This window comes from Capsicum annuum, chromosome 8 (genome assembly GCF_002878395.1).
Source record: "Capsicum annuum cultivar UCD-10X-F1 chromosome 8, UCD10Xv1.1, whole genome shotgun sequence".
Classification (NCBI taxonomy): Eukaryota; Viridiplantae; Streptophyta; class Magnoliopsida; order Solanales; family Solanaceae; genus Capsicum; species Capsicum annuum.
The window spans coordinates 121,792,710-121,812,686 of NC_061118.1; positions in this window are offsets into that span (position 1 = coordinate 121,792,710).

Consider the following 19,977-nt stretch of genomic DNA (forward strand, 5'->3'; position numbering starts at 1 on the left):
CAAAATTAGCTCGCATATGCCAATTTGTGCAGAAAAGTAAAGAACTCATCACAACCTCCCATACGACTGGAGAGTGCACTAAATAGAAGAATAAATTAATCAACAGTTAGCAACCTTATCATTGATACTCAAAAGTCACTATTTATGAACTAACCATCTTTTATTCACTAATTCATTTCATAGCTAGTCATTATATAACCTCTAGTCGTCATTCAACAACTATTCACCACATATCCACTAATAGTTACCTATCAACTAGACAATATTTATTAACTAACAACCCTTCACCAATTAATCCACATTTATCAACTACTCATTATTAGTCACTGAAACAATATTCACAACTAATCCTTACTTATCACTAATCAACAATTATACCACTTTATAATTAATTATAACTAACTCTCACAAGTTCACTAATTATCATTTTTACAACTTTTGGGCAATAGCCCATACCTTTAATATCAACATCATACCCAACTACTTAAAAGTATATCTATACATATATAATAGCCATTCATAGGGCGTAGCCAGACTCGAACTAGTAGATATACACAGAAAATCAATATAATCACCCTCTAGCATTATCGAGCATCATTATCTTCATAATAACCATCCTCTGGCATAGCCAGGCATCATTATCTTTCTAATAACCATCCTTCGACATTTCCAAATATCAATATCACCATAATTTCTCCAGTATTTTTGGGTATAAATGTTTCATCATAATGATCTCTGGCCTTGCCAGATATCAATATCATCATAGTATCCTTCGGCTTCACCAAGTAACTATATCATCATAATATACTCCGACATTACTGGGTATCAATGTATTATTATAATGTCATTTGATGTTGGGTATCGATGTATCATTGTAATGTCCTCTGGCCTTGACGAGTATTAATGTATCATCATAATATCCTCTACCCTTTCCAAGTATAAATATCATCATCATATTCTCCAACCTCGTTGGGTATAATCAATATCAATAACATCTTTTGGTATTTAATTGGGTATATAATCAATGCCATAAGTGTGAATATAGTCAAGCATCAAAATTTCTAACATAATTCATGGCACAATATTGTTAAATAAATCTGAATGGCAATATAACACAAATAATAACATAATTTCTATGATCATCAAAAAAAATGCTTTCTAACATGATTACTAGCATAATTGTTTAGCATGATCATAGTCATAAGCAATATCATAAGCAACGACATATAAATAACATGGTGAAACGCTTATCATTAACATAATAGATAGCTTATCAATAGATTGAGAAATTGATAATCCAAAATATAATCTATAGCATATTCATAACATAATCAATAACATAATTTAGCTCACTCAATGGTGTATTTGATTGCCCAAATAGTAGAAAAAGTAATAGCTTAATAAGTATCTCAACATAAGCTTAACCAACAATCATATATATGACATAGTCGTCTAGGCATTTCTTCTAATGGAATCTATCATAACCAACAAGTACCAAGGTTCCTCAATATTGCCTCAAAAGGGCATTCTCTTAGCATTTAATAAGAGTATAAGTGTCTCAAGATAACTATTCATCATTCTAGGCTTAAGGTGGGTCTAGATCCTACTTTTAAATCCTCAAAATATGTTTGAAGTCAAATTCTACCCCAGACTAGGCTAAGGTATCTAAATCCACTCTTAGATGTATATCAAGCGGCAATTAGTCCTAAGGAAACAGTTCTTCCCAAGCACTACAACTAAATCAACATACCAACTAAGGAAACTTCTATTTGTGCAAGAAACTAAGGACAAACTTACCCTAGGAATGAGTAACAAGTCACCCTCATCGAACGAGAGTAATTTAGATACCTCTCAACCTAAACATGGGACATAAAGTCTAATTACCTAGGGTTTAAGAAACCATACTATGCATTCCAATTCTATGATTTCAAATATCTTAAACGGTCCAACTTGTCCAATGTCTTCTATATCATCAACCAACACATAAAACCCCTCCCAATCTAACAACTTATCATAAATACACAATGACATCATTCAATCTAATAAGGTATAAGCCTAGACTACCTCAACGTCAACGATAGATCATGAACCATTAAACTACTTCTTTTCCCTTTTGAGAAGCCTCCTTAAGAGGCCAATCTATTAAAATCAAATTCTACTCTTTAATACGAGACTATCAATAATCATATTGTACCATTATCCTTCGATTAAAATATCACCTCAAAACTCCATGTGGTCCTACTTATAAAAATCAAGTTTCCAAGACCATCCCAAAATTCATACAAGCATAAGGAATCATAAACCTAAAAATGGGTCTAAGCCAAGATAAATTAAGGATAAAATAAGCCCTAATGCTTTTGTGGTTTTGAGAAAATAATTAAGAAATTTCACTAAGAAACGTGTGAATTCTATCTCAAGTAGGAAGATAATCGTGAAAATAAATATTAATCTATCTTCCCAAGCCCCCATAAGTTTCAATGTGATCATCCACACTATTCTTGGGTTTAACTCTCAAGGGGAAGGATGGAAACTGCCATAAATTGTGGAAAATGGCTCTATTTATACCTAGTCCAGGTTCTCTGGAGTTACTATCGGGACCACGAGGTGTGTAATCTCCATATTTTGTAGAAGCATACACTAGTCATTATCGCAAAACCTACTGTGTGATCATACTACCATGATTGTGACCCAAGGATGGCTATCGCAGTTGCATCAGTTGACAACAGAAACTTTAAAATTCTGCTAAGTTTCTATAAAGACCTCGGAGTTCATTCTGAATCCCATATACGCAAATGAACTATGTGACCAAGTCAAATTCAATATTTCAAATGTGATTGCATAATCAGAATCTTCATCTGAGGTCATTTCGACCAAATGTAGGTCCCACACCTATATTTCCAATTTTTCAACTTTCGTACTAATAAGGCAAAATGAGTTCATATGTCTTGGCACCTAAAATAAATGTTTACCTACACTAAAATTAATAATTTGGAGTTGCTGGTGCAGTCAAAATTTGTATTCATGGTCATTTTACTGAAGTTTTTACTTGGTGGCCATTTGAAACCAATAAAGACTTTTAAATAGGGAATTGACTTTAAAAACCAAACGAACTGCCTTGTAATTGAACTATCCACTCTAACATGTCATAAAAGACTTGGAGAAGAGATGGGAAATCTCTAATGGCAAAAATATTAGGAAATATTTAAAATTACTTGAAGGATCATTAAATAACACCGAGCCCCCATCAACCCAGTGGATGCAAATATTAGAAAAGCTAAGATAAGAAGTATAAATAGCTCTTATCTATGCCAATCTCAATGTCATGATCCAATTTATTATGTCAAGATGGTTCCTATTATAAACCACCATTAGGCAAGCCAAACCCATAATTTGGAACGATTAGTAACGGACTACCTAAAAAGGTAAAGAAAATAGTGTGAAATGGTGTAATAAAAGATTAAGTACATAATATAGTCCAAAAACCTGATCTATCAGTACAAGAGCTTCTACTATAGTAAGAGTAAAACAGTGAAAAACCAAGGAAATTACATAGCTTAGAGACTAGTTTAGTACACAGGAAGGAGGAAGATAATACACCAAACGCCAAGAGATCACTCTATCTCAGAACCATGGATACTCCATATGATGCTCATCAACAATGATAACCTATACTATGATATGTAGGTTGCAGAAGTGTAGTTAGCATACGAAATGAATGGTCCTCCATAGGAAAATACCAACTGAGCTCCAAAGATAATACATATATACAATATATAAACAAAAGTTGAACTACACCTATATGTCTAGCATTACATAATAAAGCTAGTGAGATATTAAGGGCAACTATTCTACTCATAGCAAAGAAACTAGCATAATAAGTTAAACGAATTATCTAGGAATAACTATCTTACTCCATCTATACTCGGGAATCTCAACAGTATATCGTATATCCCTAGACAATATAAAAATGAAGGGCAAAAAATCAATATATAATAATATAAAAGGTTAAGGGATAAAAATACAATCTTAATAAATAAAGGAAGTGACTTAGGTTAATACCATAGCTACAGATAGCTATATATGCACAAACACACACACAAAAAAACAAGGTTAACTAAAGTACAATCTAAATCATCAGAATACAATTTTAAGACCTCATAATCATAGAAGGAACTAGTGCTAGTATACTCAGGGTTTCTAATCCATATATCTAATCATGATTTAGTCATGCATAATAATAAAATCATAAGATAGAAGAGCCAGAATCATACCTCAAATTTTGATACCTAATTAATAAACAATCTACCATAAATTATCCATAACACTGACAAAACTACCATGAGTAACAAACTAGTTCAAACAACCAATACCAAGGTGAGTATTTCATGTACCTGATCAATGCCCAAACTATATCTTTAATTAAGGATAAGTTGGTCATTCTCAAGTAAAGTAACCTAACTAGGTTGGGATTGAACCCACAGGGAAGATGCAAATTTGTATCTCTAGTTTTGCTGATCTAAACAGACAGAACTAAAAGTAAATAGGGGGTTTATTGTTGTAATCTAAAACAAGTGGCAAATCTCAATTTTGGTTGCAATTAGGAGATGATAAACTCTAGGATTGTGTTTCCCATGGCTTCTCAACTCAGTAGATTTATCGTGCTATATTGAACCAATCCAGTACCTTGTATGCTGAATATAATAAGTTATGTAGCATCAGCTGCCTTGTGGACTCAATGACGAATTTTATCCTTTACCTTTTGAGTCTTAGGATGTTGTGTTACTAACCCTAATCCTAGATCCCAATTCACTATTACCCTTTGAGTCTCAAGTTATTAGATGATAGATTACCATCTCACATTGATGATACTGATTATCCTAGATCGACAATTAATCTTCAAATTATTATTGTAATTATCTTTTCCTAGTCACTCTTATTATTTGTAACTGCTAAGACATCCATTAAACTGAAGACAATGGAATACATGCGAAGATATTGGTTTAGAACAACTTATTTCTTCTTCTACTTCGTTAATATGCCAGGGTTCCCATACTCCAAGCTAAGGGATTTAGACACTCATGCTTGTGAAATAATTAATAAAATATATAATGAAAAGCAATAACCGATATCACTATGATAAACAGGTAAAACCCAAAGCAAACAACTGAATTATTAATTAAAATCAAGAACAAAGTAATCCCAATATAAAAATTTGAATATTGGAATCAAATATATGTTTGCGAATATCTATAGTGCATAAACTAACTTCAAAATGTCATAAGGGTATTTATAGGATTTAAGGAAACCTTAAAAATCAAAACCCAAATAAAAAAGGAAAATTGAGGTCATGGTCACTTACTTGGAACATATATAGACCATATGTACTACATAAGGATTGTTTGTGGTCCTAAGTAAATGCCAAAACTCCTGGACTTTGACCTCTGTCACTTACTTTAGTCACATACAGGTAGTATGTACCATATACCGATCGTATGTGCTCTTACTAAGCTACAGAGTATTCTTTTTCCTAATTTTGTGCCCCTGAACTTCAAGTTCTTAAACAATTTTGGTCACCTATTCTCGATAAGTGGCACATACCCCTAGAATTACCTATGTAAGTATCCCAAAACCTCAATTTTCATCTTTTTCTTCATCTTTTCATCTAAAACAAAATCCCCTGCAAAATATACCCAAAACAGATCATATCTATGAAAATAACCAAAGAAACTTGCATATTTTCATCCATTTAGACATCGAAAGTGATATAAGTCTATAGCACATCAACAACCTCAACATAAAAAGTTTGCCTATCCTCAGCAAAGACAACAAAAGAAAACAAAACATGAATCTTAACTAAGAGAATCTATGGCAATCAATCATCACTTTAAGCTCAAACATATTACCCCCTTCTTATATAAACAATTCAAAACCAACTGTGTGCAAACATGAAGCACAACAATGTGACACAAAAGAATCATGGTATGAAAATCATATTAGAAACATATAAACATGAATATATACAAGTTACACTCCCCAGAAGTAAGCAACCAACTTTACAACCCATGTGTCATCACAATAAAGAAGGCCCACTCACTCATATGAAATAGGCATGTTAATGCGGGATGGTCACCAGACAATCATGCTCAAAATAGAAGTTCTACCAATACACATCAAATACCATATTCTCTCCTTTATTTTTAGACAGTGAAGTTAGATCGCTACAGGACTTTACTCGGCTTTTAATATAGGCTTGGGGGTTGGTATGGTACATATGGATATATAAAGTGAGTAAGACTCTTTGGAACTACACTATCTTTAAGGGCCACACTTTATCCAATTTCTTTTATTCCACCCTTATTTCTCCCTTTTTAATCTTTAATGCACATTTAGGTTAGGTGTGGTTTCCTTCATTCATTTTTTTTTGTTTTTCGTATTAATTTTTTACTACTACACCCAGCCATACTATATTTTCTCTTATTCTAACTTTTTCATTCCCACTTTACATTATGCACCCCTATGATAGTCACGCTTAACCTAGGCTATTTTCTTGAGTTAAGGTGCATAATGTCCAAGGAGGACCAGGGCCAAAACAGGTTCATTATAACACAAATGGGAAGGTGAAAGGTGAAAACATAGAAATAGGCTATAAGGCTCAAAAATTGGAATCAGGGGATATTATCTCACATTGAGAAGGTCATTCAGGGTATAAGTGGACTAATATAATAAAAGGACAATGATCTTTTCCAAATAAAGTATCCTACAACATAGGCATGACTAATCAGGCAACTTCTGGATTTAACACACAAAGGAAAGTAAGTAGCATCGCATCTCAGACGCACATGGAATAGAGTCACATCATAAGCTACTATCTATTAGGTTCATGAACAAGTTAGCTATTAATCATGTCCCTAATCTAATGCCACAACATGACCCACAATGGTCACTCAAATACACATTGACACACTCTATAAATAATTTTTTGAAGGTGAATCATTTTTTCTCAAAAAGGGATGAAAACTACCTTAAATACTTATGAATATCCTAATTACACAAAAACAAACACAATATGAAATAAAGCATATCCCGATACAAATTTTAAAACCTAGACTCGTTTGTTCTACAATAATACCACGACTGATAGGAAAAGAATTGCAGCAATAAAAACCTATAGTGGCTATGGTATACTCTACGTCTAAGTAAAAACTACGCACTATCCCCATTGCATATAAATAATACAAAGCAAAGGAATAACAACATACTTGGGATGCACAAAGCGTTCATGTAGTGATCACCCTCAGGTAAAGGTATGAAAGTTGCAGAGGTAGTTCTTATGCATTACTTGATGATGCACCCATTACTATCTAGATAAGCCTCTTCCTATTAGTCACTATAGTCTCTTGTGAATCAGGTCTTGCCCATGTTAGGGCCTGGTCAAATAAAATATTGGGATCCTTTGGTTCCTCTCTTGGCCTATCTTGGTTGTAACTACGGGGATCACCTCATCAATTTCCACCAATAATTTAAATATTTGGGCCCTGGTAGAGGTGTCGAATAAAAAAATTGGGGCACAACTAGAGGGATAACAGACATGTAGCTCTTAGTGAGAGAGAGTACCTTAGCTCTAAGCACATCCACCTATACCTTAATATAAACTAGACCCTGCATCTTAATGTTTATGAACCTATTCAACACTCTACTCTTAAAACCATCTATTCATTGATACAACTCAAATTGTAGCTCTAACATAGAAACCCGGTGTACAAACTCCAATCTAGCCTCAATCGTCTCTAGTATAGTGTCAACACATGGATGGATTTGTTAATATAAACTCACCACCTCGATCTTAATATTCTATAGTCAAGTGTTCGTTACTCTCTGATTGCCCACCAAGCTTATAAAAAAATTACATAAAGCTAATATCATATCTTGTACAGCATCTAAAGTGGATGGGTGAAGGCTGATGAAGATGCACCCACCAGCTTTGAAGTAGAAGTCGAGGATAATGTAGATGTAGCGAGGGGTCCCCTCACCCTGTATATTCAACTCAGTGGATTCTCTCTGCTCTTTCATCTCAAACTCCATACTAATTCCTATTCACCTCCCTAGGTATCAATAGGCTCTACATAAATTGATGGGCCCTCAGGCAGGGCCAGTGGAATTATAGTGGGTACATGGAGTTTCTTGGGAAGGTTTGGTACCTCTAGCACATCAGCCTCATAACATAACCTTTGGATAAGATATGGGAATGACAGTTATAGTATCACCAAAATCTTTCTTATAAAGATCACCAGATAATAGCTATAAAGTAAATCCCATATCTATCCATCATGGTTGTAGTCAGTGCAACTCCCTTCTAAGTCAATACATTGTCTACAATAGTTGAAAACAATCTATATCTTACAAGCAACCACCAAAACTTCACGAAAAAAGTTATTGATGCACTCTTAATCATATCTCCTCCCTTGATCCAATGGGTATCATCAACTAGAGGTGAAATATAGCTGGCAATCTATCTCGCTATCTGAAATCTCACTCTCTTTTGTGCTTAGTATTATACGTTATGTGACTGTCGTATTCAACTCTCAATTTATAATCACACTCTACCGTGGATGTTGAAGTATAATAATTTATCCTGAAGAGAACTCGATACATGGCCACCATTGAAATATCTACTATAACCCCTCTCACTAGTGTCTTATCAACCTGGGGATGCTCAGCATGTCTCGGTAGGCCCCTACATTTGGGCATAGTTGGAGATACTGTGGCATGATATAAGGCATGGAGTTCTCATACAACAGTTGGGTAGTAAGATCCCAGGGTTCTAGTCATCCAAAAGAACTGATAATGCTCAAAACCAGCCTGCAACTATTATGCTCTGCTCAACCCTGATAGATTAATATATCTATCCTTATAAATGGCCCTTTTTGGTTGGTCGATCTTTGAAATAAAACTATCTCTTCTAATACAATATTCAAAGACCTTCCATACACTATCTCGAGTTCACTTCATCAATAGGTTCCTATAAAACATATGTGGGTTCGGCAATCTGATCATACTAAGGTTGTGCCTATGAATCAGGAGCTGGCACCCAATAAAAAGACTGGTCTGTAGCTTTCTTAAACTAGGGTAGACTGATGACTGCTATAAAACTATTATACCCTTGTTAAATAGGGTACTACTAATAACTGCTCCTTATCTATTGTATCAGACTTTTCCTGGGACCCCTCCTCAGACTGGAAGTCCTATGTATCTACTGCAGGAGGTGATCTAGACTCTGCCTCCTCCTCCAAGGATGATTCATAAGATTTAGAGGCTGAACCCTATGCAACTATGACATTTACCTTCTCAGAATTCACTATTGCAAATTGCTTAGCATGAAACATAATATGATTCCTTAAGTGTGCAATATCTTGAAACACAAAATCATCCACTGGTCTATGATCACCTAAAGATCCAATAAAATAACTGCCAAAACCCCTCTCAGTCTCCCAAGTTTTCCAGATTTGATTAGTAAGATAAATCTGGTCTAGAACCTCAAAAGCTGCTTCCCCGCATAATTTCATAAATTTTTCTTCTGTGATTATATTTGTCATGACTCATAAACTGATGTTCATGGCTCTATAGAATACGATGATTGGGCACCATGCTCAGCTTCTTTTTAAACCAAAACCATGCCTCTGTATATATCGATACAGAATAATATTGTGTAAAATTATATATCTCATCTTTAAGCTATAACATCCTACCCAAATGAAAGAAAAGGTTTATGAATTACTTGTGCAACTCATTCTAAGTTCTAATGATCCTCTCAGATGTTCCCCCAACCATAAAGATACTTCTTAAGTCAATGAGAAGGGGAAAAACTTCAATCTAAGTGCCTCTTGGTCTACCCTCAAAATAGTATAAAAAGTGCATATCCCAACAAAATTAGCAAGATTCATATTTACTCCGTCTCTAGCTGAGCCTGAAAATATACCTTTCAAATTCAAAAGCAAGATCATGGCATTATTTTGGTAAAATTTAACATCATGGGGCAGTGTAGGAGGAATGATAGCTCCTATTTCCATCGGATCAATGTGTCCCATATTCTACATATTATCATACAACAAGAAGTACTGGCATACTGGTATTACATCAGCCTGAAAACCTTAAACTCTGTGTCGATTACCATCCAGTGTTGCTTGATGATCAAGTATTGGTCTTGTTCGAGCTAGCATTGCCTACTAAGCTAATCGAGCCTCCTCGACGTTCATTATCTTGTTAGCAGCATCAGCTAACATCTCTCTATCAGTTTATATACAATCTTATTTGGATCACTTTGGTATGTTGGATCGATAACAATAGGATAATCCTGAACCCCTTAAAAATAGCCTACATGTACTGGTTCAATCATAATATGATTAGGCTATAATTGTTTCTTTGGGTTAGAGGGAGCAAGGGATTACCTTGACTCTAGGTGTTAGGTATACACCGATGTATACCCAAATAGGAAATGGAAAATAAAGACCCAAAAATTCCAACAAATTTTAATTAACAAGTACACCATCTTTCATAGAAACAACACCAAAATTTTGATCAACACCCAAAACACACCTCCAATTGAGCATAAGTTGGTCGATGTCAATAAAGTAAACCAACTAGGTTTTGGTAAAACCCACAGGGAAGACATGGTTTTGTATCTCTTGTTTACTAAACTCAATTGGCAGAACTGAGAGTAAATTTGGGGTTTTTTGTTGTAATCTCAGATAAATAGCGAATCTCAAGTTTGGTTGTAATCAGTCGGCGAAGAAAACTAGGATTATTTTCCCCCTAGATTCTCAACTCGGTAGGCTTATCGTGCATTATTAAAACAACCCAGTACATTGCCTCGAAAATTTAATAAGTTATGTACCATCAACTGTCTTGTGGACACGTTGACGGATTTCATTCTTTACCTTTTGAATATCAGGATTCGTGTTATTAACCCTTATCCTAGATCATAGTTAGCTATTACCTTTTGAGTCTCAAGTTATTAGATGATAGATAACCATCGCATCTCGATGATACTGATTAGCCTACATCAATATTTAATTTTCAAATTACCATTGTAATTATCTTTTCCTTGTCACTACTCCTCTTGTGGAGTAAGTAGTAATATTTTGTAGGATCTTACCAGTTATCACTGGTAAGACATCTATTAAACCGAAGATAATATAATATATGCCAAGATAATGGTTTAGAACAACTCAGTACTTCCCCTACTTTGTCAATAAGCTAGGGTTCCCACAACCTTAGCTAAGATCTTTATATGCTCATGTTTGTGAAACAATCAACGAAATTCACAATGAAAAGCATTAAATGATATCACGATGACAACAAGTAAAACCCAAAGCAAACAGCTAAATGTTTAACTAAAATCATAAAAAACGTAATCCGAAGATCAAAATTCATATCATAGAATCAAATATATGTTTGTGAGTATCAAAAGACCATAAACTAACTACAAAACATCTTAAGGGTATTTATGGGATATAAGGAAACCCTAATAATCAAAACCCACATTAAAAAGTAAAATTAAGGTCGATGGCTACTTACTTAGGCCACATACAGACTGTATGTACTACAAAGGGGTTGTATGTGCTCCTACGTAAGTGCTAGAACTCCTACACAACTCTTGAAACTCTCTAGACTTTGACCTCTCTAACATACTTTATGTACTTAGTAAATTACAAAGCTTATTTTTTCAAGATCCTAAGCCTCTGGACTTCAAGTTCTGACACATACTTTGATTAGTTATGACAGTAAGTGGCACATGTGCCTTGAATTGCCTAACTATGTAGCCTACTACTTCAATTTTCATCTTCTTGTTTAATTTAGCATCCAAAACTTGATTTACTGTAAAACATACCCAAAACACATCATATTTCACAAAAAAACCTATGAATTTTTAACATTGGAAGTGTTATAGATTCATAGCATATCAGTTCCCCCACCATCCCATGATCAAAAGGTTCTATAAACATGTAACATACCACAAGGCATAATCATCACCCATACCTATGTAGCCCCCATAAGGCCGATAGATATAGGCGTATACTAGTGATAGGCAACGCGCATATAGAAATGAATGCAAAGTATTTAATCAATATTACAATCACCCCTCAGACTCAAAGCGGTAATATATATAGTCAATTCTCAAAATTAAACTGATCATAATTTAAGTAATACCCATAGTTAAATCAGTCATAATATATAATCCATAGCGGAAATAAAACTAGTAAATATATATAATCAATGCACTCAATGTCGTCAATATCATCAATATCATCAACACACATATATATCACATTAATAATATAATCTGTCATTGGATTTTACCCAAAATTTATATAATCAATACAACATTTTTCTCTATCCCATATCCGAGAACTATGTATACAGATATATAATAGGTGCATGAACTTACGTTTTGGCTAAAGAGTATATAAATCCCTAAATCCATTGGCAAAATTAAACTTTGGGGCTAAATCATTATAAAATAGTAAAAAGGGTCTGAATCTCCCATGACCAGAGTAAATAGCAGTATAAAAATCATAGACCAGAATTTGTCTTGATCAAATCTTTAAAACATCATTTCCAATCTCTTTACACATAGGTTGTTCATTAAGACGGTGAAATTATGATTATGAAGGAATCCATTTTTAAGGGTGACAAGTAGGCTTTAACCCCTACTTAAGAGAATTAATAACAAAATAATATTTTTATAAGAATCGCAGTATTTACCGATTTAATGATTATGAATGTACTGAATCTATGCATGCCATCAACAGTATTCAAACAACGAAACCATAAGAATCAATATATCTATAATCTACAACCACATTCTTTACAAGGGTAAACACTTCCCGGATGTCCAACCAATATCATAACATGGCCTTTGGCCCAATGATGTGCCTAAACCACAAACACATCCGAAACCCATATCAATAATCATATTCATAAGCTATTTCGTATATATAATCCATAGAATATCTACGAGGCATATCACATATATAAGGCATTGCATATCTATAGGACATATGTCATAACTATGTTTATGCATGTATTACTAAGTATGTTGATGGACCATATCATAAATCAAGTCTACATTCCATATCATAGCTACAAGCCATTAATTATAATTTAAAAATACCATCATCATTCACAAAGTAATGAAGTAACCTTATACTAAAGGTTTAATAGTCTCAACCATGCCTAACACCCATAACTAAGTCCACAAAGGCCATCTTAAGTCTTGGCCTAAGGTGGGACAGAGGAACCCACTTATAATTCCTGAACTCCATAATGAGGAAATTTATACCCTGGACTAGGGTAAGGTATCTAACTTCACATATTGATGGTAAATAAGACATAAACAATACTAAGATAGGAATTCCGCCTAGAAACATGAGCAATTGATTCAAATTTCACCTACATTATGGTTTTAATGTAGCTAAATAGTCCATATAAGGCTATTCACACAAATTATGCTTCCAACACCTAGACCACCTCTCAAATATAGTGTAAAGTCATAATCATTTAATGAAAATGCTCAATGTATGAAGATAGTAATAGGATCCTATAACTATTAAAAATATTTAACCTTACAGGTCAAATCATTTATCAGATCTCCAAGCTTCAATAATCAATACTAAGTCACGATATTCTAACCATAATCAATCTTAACATTCACATTCACATGCGATATATAAAACACATCATCTTATGAAGAAGAGTAGACTGAAGCTTACCTCGATGTCGAATAACATATCCTTGAATCGCACATAAATCGTTTGTCTTCACTCTACGGTCTCAAAATGCCGCTACACTATCAAAATTATAAAATATGCATTATTAGGAGTAAAATAAGACCCATATTTCCATATAATGAGTCAGGTCAAATATTTGTTCAAGAACGAGCTTGTAGGGCCTACTAATGAAATCCAAAATTAAAATAGTCTCGAGGTCCCTCCAAGGAAAAAGTGGTTCCACTCAAAATTTGAGTACAAATAGAACACAATTCGGGTCTCAAATCAACCCTAGAACTTTAAGAAGTCAAAGCCCTAATTTCTAAGAATTTATCAAGAAATTGAAGGAATCTTATATTATTTCAAAGAGAAATCACAGAATAGTTGCTAACCAAGCTCCCCAAATAAACTGCAAGCTTAGTCCAAGGACTTGCCTCTCTTTTAGGGTTTTAGCTTTCAAGATATGGATGAAAAATAGCCTAATTCGTGATACAATGGGTCTATTTATACCCTATCAAGGTAATCAGATGTCACTCTCGTGATATGCATGTGTGCAATCGCACTACCCCCTTAATTTTTAGTATTGTTGCAATGGCGACTCAACCTATACGACCGCACCATCTTGGTGCCTACCAAGGTAACTTTGATCTTGGCCCATTGCTCGCGATAACCAAGATACCTGATGTCAATAGAAGAGTTAGAATCATTCTAAGTCTCTGCTAAGGCCTCGAAATTCATCAGGAACCTCGTATACACAAATGAACTACATAACCACACCATATTTGATGTTCAAAACTCAATGGCGCAATTAGGTTTTCCATTGAGGTCATTTTGACCAAATGTGGGTCCCATACCCAAATTTGTAATTTCTCAACTTTTCGACCAATAGGTTGATATGAGCCCTGCTGAATCATGACCCAAACCGAAGGTCTACCTAGCATAAAATCAGTATTTCAGAGCTGATGGTGCTATCGAAATTCCCATTAATGGTCATGTAGTTAGAGTTTTGGTACGAGACCAAATCTTAAACAACAAAAGTTCAAAAATAGGGAATGAGCCTAAAATCCAAACAAACTGTTCAATCACCTAAGTTATAATTCCAGTAAGACATAAATGACATGTCATCATTTTGGGAAGGCTCAAAATACCAAAAACACACTCCAATCAAGAAAATCACCCGGATGGTCATTATAATATCCACTACTAAAAGGACTTTCGCCTGCAAAAGTTAATGGATAAAAAGATCTCAAAAGCTCAAAAGGTGGAGGTACTGTGCCCGCCTGCTCCAAGCATGACTTCATAAATGACCTTCACTAAAAGAGAAAACATCTGAGGGATTTTACCATGGACATCTATTTTTCAACCACCTTTCTCACTTTACTTGTAAGCAACCAAAACTTAACCTCAACCACTAAATAACCTTTAACTGCATTGAGGAAAGCAGATGCACACATATTTCAACCACCATACACTGATACCATCTCGATCGCACACTATTTGACAAAGCCTCATCCAATGGAAAAACAAACCAAGACATGATTTATACTAGTGACTCAAATCTAAATATAACTTTCCTTTGCCATCACACACATACTATCCACTCCAAACTAGGAGTAAATTACCTGAGTCTTGTCTTCCTAATATCGTCATGGAGAACTCAAAGAACTGAAGTTAATCAACTAAAAGTCCAGATCACAAATATGAGAATAAGCTCTTAAGGCTCTATCTGGGCACACAATTGGAGATAGTCAAGGAATGAAGTCTATGAAAATGATACAATCGGTCTAGATGATAATCAAAATTGTAATGCAAGAGTTCAAAGCAAAACTACTCATAACTGAATGATCAAATCTAAGATGCCCATCAACTAAGAATGAAACCATGCTAAATCCCACTCAAGTATAGTACTTACGCTGAGAACACCATCTGCCTCAAACTCTCTACTATAGTTCAGACAAAAACCAAATCATAATAAGAATGGATCATCCAACTCCACACCAATAACAAGGGTAAACCATCACCAAGAGATGAATCCAACAAATCTAAAATATAAATCTAGGACATCTTAATATCAGTATCAACCTACTATCATGAAATGAAATAACCACAAAAAAAAGAACATATCCTAAAATGGTTAATTTCAAAATGGGGTACATAGAGAGGGATAGCCAATACAAAAACCATCAAAACCCAGGATGCAAGTCTAAGAATCCCAAACTCATGAATGGCCAATATAGGTAAATTACGAAATTTGAAACCATATAGAACCACAGAAGGTCATCTTACCTCCAATACCATAATACCTTCCATAATCAGTCTAACACAACAAACAAAATAGGGAAAAAAATCAAGCTTACTTCACTATAGGGAAGAAATCATCAAATCGGACTATAACTGCTCAAGCCACTAAATAAGAACAATAATGAATTGAATTCTAACTAGATTCCAATAGTATATCCATCTTCCAAGCGAGGATCAATTTCATAAAAATAACAATAACAACAATATAAATATTAGTATAATGAGTAGGTGGTACCCGAATGAATAACAATAGCAAGTACAACTCAAGGGCCATAAGAAGGCTGATGTGTCAAGATAAACATCACTCGATCCCAAATGCTACACCCATAGGGAGAAAATATAAATACCGATCTACTACATCTAGTACTAAAAGAAATAAACCATGAGGGTAGTCATATAATCATGAATCCATAAAAATGCATACAATAACCAATATGAACTTATCAAGTCATATAATGATTAATGGTTATGAAGATCCTAATACATGTAAATAAAAAAGGTAAAAATAGGAAATAAAAGAACACCTATCATGTAAAATCCATAATCTCATGCCTGATATGTCTATGGGAGAATAAATCTAAATAGGTCCAAATTCAAATAGACCAGCCGAATTATCAACTAATGCGCCAACTGCACTACCTTTAACTGAAGGTTCTACATCATTATGAGGATAATCTGAATGGGCTAGATGACTAGAAATCCCATACTATGAACACTCTTATGACCAGTATCCCATCTTTCAAAAACCATAACAACATCCTAGAATACATTGAGGTGATGTCTGTCATAATCTAGAATAGCTGCCACAGCCTGAATACCTATACAAAAAAACTATAAAAGGTATGATGGGAACTCTGCCTACTATGAGCACAATGATAATTTTGAGAGCCACCCTTATCTTGGGATGCTACTCGCGTAGAACTAATAGGCTCTAAGTAAAGATGACCTACATTAGAAGGATACTCACTCCCTGATGAAATACCAATAGCACTATACAGATGGCATGGTGTCTTTCCACTACCTCCATAAGTCTAAATACATGTTGTCTCTATGGCCTTCACAAAATTAACAACCCAACAAGTTCTTTGATACCAAATGGGTTACAATTCTAATCCTTTAATATATCCATGCACCATGTACTGCTCAGATAGATATGGCATAAATATATGCTTGGCCTACGCAGGAACCTAATCTCATGCTCAAAAATTGATAAAGAACACTAATGAACACCAACAAATCCAACTCTAACCTGAGAACATAATCAATGAACTAGATGTCATTGCTAGCTGATATTGAAGATGTTTGATATCCATCTATGACTCTTTGGTTCAATGTAGCACTGAAACTCTAGAAATTCATGTTAAAGTCTCATCCGCATCTATAACATCATCCATTTAGCTTAGAATAGAGTAAAAGAATATGCTTGAGGCTTATAGCAATGTAGAAACTTGATTAAGTAAAGAAATAAATTTCCTAAGAATATCTTTATAGCCTCTCAAAAAGAGGTTATGGACATTTTCACATGGATCTGTAGGAGTATATTAAATACTTAGATCTTATAATATTACACCGGTGAGGCCTAGGCTCTGATACTAATTTGTAACAACCTAATTTCATAAGTCATTATGGCACCTACCATAACCCACCAGTAGGCAAGGCAAATCTGTAGTCCAGACCAGCGAGTAATGGACTACCCTAAGAGGTAATGGAAAAACGCAGAATAGAGGTAATAAAAGATAAAACACATAATATAGTCCTAACTCTTGGTAGTATCAGTACAAGATAATAAAGTCCTAACTCCTGGTGGTATCAGTACAAGATCTTCTAATATAATAAGATTACCACAATTAAATACGAAGAAAATTACATTGTTATAACTCATTTCTGAATACAACATAGAGACTAGTCTAATACATAGGAGGAAGGTAATCCCATGAATGTTTGGTGCTCACTCTATGTCTCTAAACTGTGGATACTCTGCAAAATGCACAAATCAATGATGATAACCCATACTATGATCTGTAGGCTACAAAAATATAGTATGAGTACCAAACACGTGGTACTCAATAGGAAATTATCGACTGAGCAGCAAAGATAATGTAAATATAAACAACATATTAATATAAATGGAACTACACCTAAATATCCAACAATCACATAATAAAGCTAGCGAGATAGTAAGGGAAACTATTCTACATATAGCCAGAAAACTAGAATAATAAGACTAAGAAAGTATCAAGGACGAACTATCCTACTCCGTACATACTTGATAATCTCAATATTATGTCGTATATCTTTGGAAAATATACAAATGAAGGGCTAAAGAAAAATATATTACAATATACAAGGTTATAGAATGAAAATACTATGTAAACAACAAAAGAAAGGGATATACGATAATACAATATCTATATATAGGTAGAATACATATATGTTTATATATATAGATACACACACATAACCAAGGTCAACTCAAGTACAACCCAAATTATTAGACTAGCATTTTAAGACCTCAAAATCATAGTAGGAACTAGTGTTAGTATACACAAGGTTTTTAATCCATATGTCTAATCATGAGTTAGGCATGCATAGAATAAAATTATATCATATAAGAGGTAGAATCATACCCCAAATATCGATACTAAATTAGTAACTAATTTCTCACAAAGTAGCCATAACAATGATAATAACAACATGAATAACTGTCTAGTCCAGACAACTAATACATAGAGAAACTTTATACCACTACCACCCAGGCTTCGAAGGTTCAATCATCATACAACATACCACGAGGCATAATCATCAGTTATACCTATGCAACCCTTTATAAGAATGATATATATAGGTTCATACTAGTGATAGGAAATGCGTATCCAATAATGAATGCAAAGTATATAAACAATACCACAATCATCCACTAGACTCATAGCGGTAATATTTATTGTCAATAAACCAAATTGAACAGATCATAATATAAGCAGTACACAAAATTGAATCGATCATAATATATAATGAATAGCAAGACTCAAACTGGCAAATATACATAACATCAATACTATAATCTGCCATCAATTTTTACCCATAATTTGTATACAACATCTTCCTCTATCCTATATTAGAGAGATGTGTATATAAATATATAATAGGTGTACAGACTTAAGTTGTGACTAAAAGAGTCTAATCTACAAAAATCCATTGTCCAGAGTGATATTTGATGCTAATTTATTGTAAAAGCATAGAACTGGTCTAAATCTCTCACCAGTGAGGTAAATAGTTGTATCAAAATCATAAACAAGAATCTTTGTTGGTCAAATCCTTAAAATATATTTTCCAATCTCTTTATTCATAGGTTGTTATGAAAACTGTGAAATAACTTTTATGAAGGAATCCATTTTTAAGGTGAAAAGTGGGCTTTAAACCCTACTTTGGAAAAATAGTAACAAAATCATATTTTAGTTGGAGTCATATTGTTTACTAACTTAATAATCATTAATGTACTGAATCTATACATATAATGATACTTCAGGTCATTTTTCGTATTTCTACTTATTTTCTCCATTAGAGAATTTACATTACTACCCTAAGTCATTTATGACTTTTTGGTACTAGCAGTTTAATTATGGATAGTTTGTTTGGGTTTTATAGTAAATTTCCTATTTTAAAGTCTTCACTAGTTCCAAATGGCAATTGGAAAAAAATTCAATAAAATAATCTAGTATGCAAATTATGACTCTTCCAATAGCTTAGATATATTGAGTTTACACTAGGTAGACTATCAGTTTGGGTCTCAAAGTACCCAAGCATATTTTGGCCTATTGGCAAAAAAGTAAAAATAATTAGAAATTTAGGTATAGGACCCATATTTCGTGGAAACGACCTCGTAAGGAAATACAACTATTCTATTAACTCT